Below are 5695 nucleotides of genomic sequence, written 5' to 3'. Positions count from 1 at the left end.
AGCGGCGGCGGCGAAGTTTCTCCGAGACGGGAGAGTTATCCCCTGAAACTTCCGACGATCTTGCATTACTCCCGCTAAGAATAGCCGCAAGCAATGCATGAAGTATTGAAAAAGCAATAGAAAAATATTTTTAACTCGTGATCAATATGAAGGAGGCTGGTTCGCAATGACGTACGACCGCATCCTCGGCGAGGAAATTTTTTATTTTATTTTATTCTCGCCTCGGCAACGAATGTTCCTTCTCTGTCCGACAATTTTGCTTTGGTCGGCTGAGATCCGGTGGGGAGCAGAACTGTTCGATGTTTCTTGGGTCATCGCAGCTTCTTATTAATTAACCTTTTTTCGACCGAGCGAGGGTAACAGATTGAGGCGATTTTCTCAAATGTGTGACGATTGTCTTGTGTCGCTGTTGAAAGCGTGATCGTATGACTGAATTTCGAGGTTAGGATATAAGTCGCATGGAATATAAAGAAAATAGGTCGGAAAAATTATGTTGAAGTTATTATCAGAATTCGTGTAGAAGTAACATATGTAGATCGAGAGCAATCTCAAATTCAGTGATTAAAAAACGTGCTAAATCGAGGAATCGTGCGAAGAAGGAAATTGAATTTATTTTTCTAGACAGGGAAGGGGTGTGCGAGCAACCCTGCGAATATCAGCTACCTGTAATTTTTAAGATAAAACTTCGAAAATATCTGAAAATATCTGTGGAATATAATTTTGAAAATATATTTTTCCATGAGAAGGGATTGAAATCAGAACCGTGTGAAAATATAATTTTCGAGTGCAAAGGGTACCGCGCACAGAGGGGTGCGCCAGATCGGCGCTGGACCGTTGCGAAAATTCTCTTTTCCAGCAGATCGACGGCCTCGCGGCGTGGGAAATCAAGGCGCGAGGAATCGTAACAACAAATGATGAATAAAAAAAGCGGCGGACACAGTTTTCCTTGTGCCGGATCGCGAAAGGTGTATCAATCGCTCACGGTCACGTCGGCGGTGCCTCGTCTCCGCGATATATCCTGTCCCCGTTGCTCGCTACGATAATATTTCCGTTGCAAACGGTGACCCGGTGTGTCTGTGTGTGTGTGTATCGATCAGAGACGGACCAGAGAATTATTCCTCCCCGTGGCCTACAAAGTTCTCGGAGAGGCAGAGTTTCGGCGCGACGCGAACGCCGGGCAATTTCGTCGGTGAAACCACGGCGCGCGGCGATGGACAAAATGAAAAATAATCTGAAATAATCGGATTTACCAAGAGAACGATACAAAAAATTGAGAGAGAAAAAATGAGAGTAATTTCAAGCGAGTAAATTACTTCGCGAGGTATCTTGTCACGTTGCATTATGAACAGAACGTCACTTTGCAAAGTAATATTTATAAAAGAAGGGCAGGTGTTGTATGATTGTAATTAATCCATAGAAATTTTATGCAATGTGATTATTAATCTGGAATAAAATAATGAAGTTACTTTTCTATATTTTCTAAGAGGTTTTTAAACAGCTCAAAGTGTCCTAGGATTCTTATTTTTATATAATTAACACTTTACCGATTCGCTCTATTTTGATTTCATTTATCTTATTAATTACGGAAGAAGTCTGATATCTAAAAAAATTACATAATAATATTGAAACTCAGGATAGTACAGTCTAACGCATTTGTATCAGTAATAGGTATTAAACTATTGATTACCATGACAAACGATTCGCAGGCTAACAGTCGGGGGCAAAAGTCGATTTATAGGTCGGTAAAGTGTTAAAGTAGTATAATTTTTTTTATGAGATACCTTTGCGTTTTATTCGAGAAATTATTAAGACATCTCTTGGTCGAAAAGCGATTGACTCGGAGGTTATGATCTTTGTCCCGGGACACTCGTATAAACGGCGGTGTCGTTCGACGGTTCCGCGGCGTGTCAGCCGCACAAAAGTGCCGGGACACACGGGGGCCCCGGGTTTACCGATTGTACGGTCCGCCGGGGATCCTGAATCGCGTCACAATGGGGAAGCACAACGGGACGGTTTCACAGGCTTTTTTTTCTCTCTGGCCGTGTGTGTGTGTCAACCGGGTGTCGAAAGGCGAGAGAGAGAGAGAGCGAGAGAGAGAGAGAGAGAGAGAGAGAGAGAGAGAGCGAGAGAGAGAGCCGTTAGGGTATCGCGACGAGCCCCGCGCGCCGCAGCGAAAATAGATCGGCGACTATCTATCGCGTTATTATCGTATCAAAAGCCTCTCCGTCGTTGGCAAGGCTCTGCCGGCCCGGCGCCGATACGCTGAAACGCGCGTTTCATCATTTTTCCGACCTGCTGCGTGACGCGAAAGTAACATCGCCGTCCTTCCGTGAGCCATCGATAAAGACGAAGTTCAAGGGGAAACCGTTTCAGACAGCGAAATCCGAACCGGAGCTTACAGACGGATCTCCATAAGTCGATTGACGTGGCTAGCAATCTTTGCTAATGTACAATCCACCGTGAAAGTATCGGAACACGCACAAAAAGTGAAATGTATTTATGTCATTTTATTTGAGATATATATTTCTAAAAATGTTAATCATAAATCGCCCCATCGTGCTGGTAACAGGGCATAAGTTACGATTTCATTAAATTATTATAACATAATAAATATTAGGTGCGTACAAAATTTATTGTAAGAGCAGATAGAATTTTCCGGTGGACTTTCTAATATTTGACTATTTCTAATATTTGAGAAATCGATAGGAAATGATTCCTTCAATTTAATTTAAAGTCGATTGTATCAAACTGTAACAAGTACTATATATTTTCTTTTATATTATAATAGAAATAACGATAATTTCATAAGAGAAAATTGAATTACTTACCGAACATTTTATTCAGTTCCGTCGACGTTGTTCCGCATACTTCGGCAATATACCGTACGAAATGAGCTCGGTATACGGTCTCGCTAAACAAAATGCAATAAATGGGTAAACTAATCGCGTAAGTGGCAAACACTTCCAGCTTAATGTGTACTTTCGACGATACGGCTACCATAAAACGTAATATTAAACATAAAACGTTACTTAAACCGAACGAGAGATTACAATTCATACTAAATTGTGGCAGGTGTTCTAATACTTTTGACGGGGGTTGTAGCAGGAGGGCCCCCGATTATCGATCCTCCGATATCAGAACTCTCTATTGTTGAAATACGTGCACGCCCATTGAACCTTTTCCACTCGAGTCTAAAAACGACGCTAAATATTATTACGTCACTTTTAGAAATAATTTTGATACTATCAAATTTGTTCGTATTCAACTGGGTACAATCGACCACAGAAGCAACCGAGAAAAATTGAGAAGACTGTTTCAGTTTTTCTATTATGATTTTTTCAAGTGGTTTGAAACAGATTTTAAGATATATTTTTAATTTCATTCGCATATTAAAATACTGTATCTTAATATAGAAATATTGCCACTACTACTAATAATATAAATATATAATATAAATATTATAGATATATAACAATAGTAATAATATAAAAATATTGCCACTACTACTAATAATATAAATATATAATATAATATAAATATTATAGATATATAACAATAGTAATAATATAGAAATATTGCCACTACTACTAATAATATTAATATATAATATAATATAAATATTATAGATATATAACAATAGTAATAATAATATATTTCGAATGGAGGTATTTTCGACTCGGTCAGCTACAATCCTGCAATATGTTCCTAACTGTGGCTGTCGTAACAACTCAAGAACGTCCTCCGTCCAAGGGTTAATCTGCTTTAGCCGGGATAATCGAGGATCGACTGTGCCTTTCTTGGAGTCACTCGGCTAAATTAGATTCCGCGTCTACTCCTAGAATCGTTCCGGTTGGGGTGCAAAAGTGGGTTAAAGCGAGGCATTCGGTAGAATCCGCGCCTCGACCTTGTTGGCAATCGGCATTGAACTTGGATCCGAGGAAAGGTGTGGCGTCGTGTGTGCGCGCACCCGTTGACAAGTCGATGAATTACAGAGGTTGGAACCCGCGGCGGATGAACGGCGCTCGGTTTTAGGTCACCGGGGGAAAAAAAAAAGGAAAGTGGCGTAACCAGGCGGTTGCGTGTTCGCAGTTTTAAACTGCGCGTAATGGACGTTCGTATCGATAACTGGCTTGTCCACAGGGAGAGCCCGACGCGCATATATCAGGATGGGTGGTACCGTCGTTGCATTCAGCCGCGGGGAATTGATCCATTAGAGCTATTCCCTCGTAATCGTATCGGAACGGCTCTCGGATGCAGTTTAGGATGAACGCGATATACGCGAGGGGAGAACGTGCGCCCCATGCGAAAGGTGTGTGTGCAAACGAAATACGAGACTGCGTCCCCCCTCGGTCTCCGCGTACCCCGCGTCAGGTGTACGAACTTGCACCACCAGTCTCGCCAGCAAGTCTTAACCCCTGCGATCGTCAATCTTGTTCCCGGGTGTCGCGAGCGTGTAATTTAACCCCCCTGCCCGTATCATTTTCGTTGCAACGATCGCAACTTCTATTTCGTGGAAGAGAAAGAAAAATTTTCCTTCACCCCGTAGACCGCGGATCTGAGGCATTTACGGAAGATTTGTGCATCGTTGCATTGTTTACAACTGGTCGAAGTTATCAACCCCTTGCACTACAATAACGAGTCAGACTCGTGATACTGATCTCATTATTATCAATTTCGTCTATATCGAAATAAAGATAAATTCTTCTCTTGTCAAAGTCTGGAAACAAAAGTACGCGAGGACGATAAAGGAAACGAAAATCGTCTGGTCCTGTTATTAAAAATATTGAGGACAAATAAGTATTGATCGACGCAACGCGAAAGGAAGTGCAAGGGGTTCAGAAACTAAATATTCTTATCGAAGAAGGGATGGCTAACATTTGTATTCAATGAATACTGTACAAATTCACGACGCGTTATTACACTGCAAAATGGTTAATCAAATCTTTTCGTCTGATAAAACCCACACGATGAAAGGGTTCGCAGCCGACCTTTGGTTGAAAATCTCGATTGTCTGTTCAACACGGCCGATGTATCATTAGGAGTTGCATACGCGATGGTCCAGAAAAAGGGTGGGGGAACTCGTTAAAATTGAAGTAGGATACTCGAGATATCCTTGGAAGCGCGGCGAAAGTCGGCTGAAAAGCCTTCGCGTGTCCGCTTCCTCGGAGCTTAGGCTGCAGTTTTGCCGCGGAGCGCGCGCGCGGATTTCCGGCGGAATTGCCGTGGAACGCGAGGAGCCGAGAGCGGAGAGCTGAGCCGGTCAGACGGGCTGTGACTTATGGTAATCGAGCCGGCTCGAATCCGACCCCCCATTCCCCCAGCCCAAACTATCGGAAATTCCAATTTCCACTCTAAGCTGCGATCAGATTCCGGCGAAAATCAGGACCCGCCCGGCCGAGAGAGCCGGTCGCCTGTCTAAACAGTTCTCCGCGGGAAAATCTGTCGCGCACGTGTTGTAGGCCCGCCAGGGGATTCGGCCATATGCCCCTAATTTTCGGTCGTTTGCGTCATGGCGGTCGTCTTCGTTCCGGATATGGCAACGATTTATCGCGGTGGACGCTGCCGTCTTTTGCTGCTAATATAATTATATTATATTATATTATAATATAATGATATTATATTACATTATATTATATTATAATATAATGATATTATATTATATTATATTATAATATAATGATATTATATTACATTA

Source organism: Augochlora pura, chromosome 5 (assembly GCF_028453695.1).
Source record: "Augochlora pura isolate Apur16 chromosome 5, APUR_v2.2.1, whole genome shotgun sequence".
Classification (NCBI taxonomy): Eukaryota; Metazoa; Arthropoda; class Insecta; order Hymenoptera; family Halictidae; genus Augochlora; species Augochlora pura.
Note: the sequence above shows the minus strand (reverse complement) of the source record.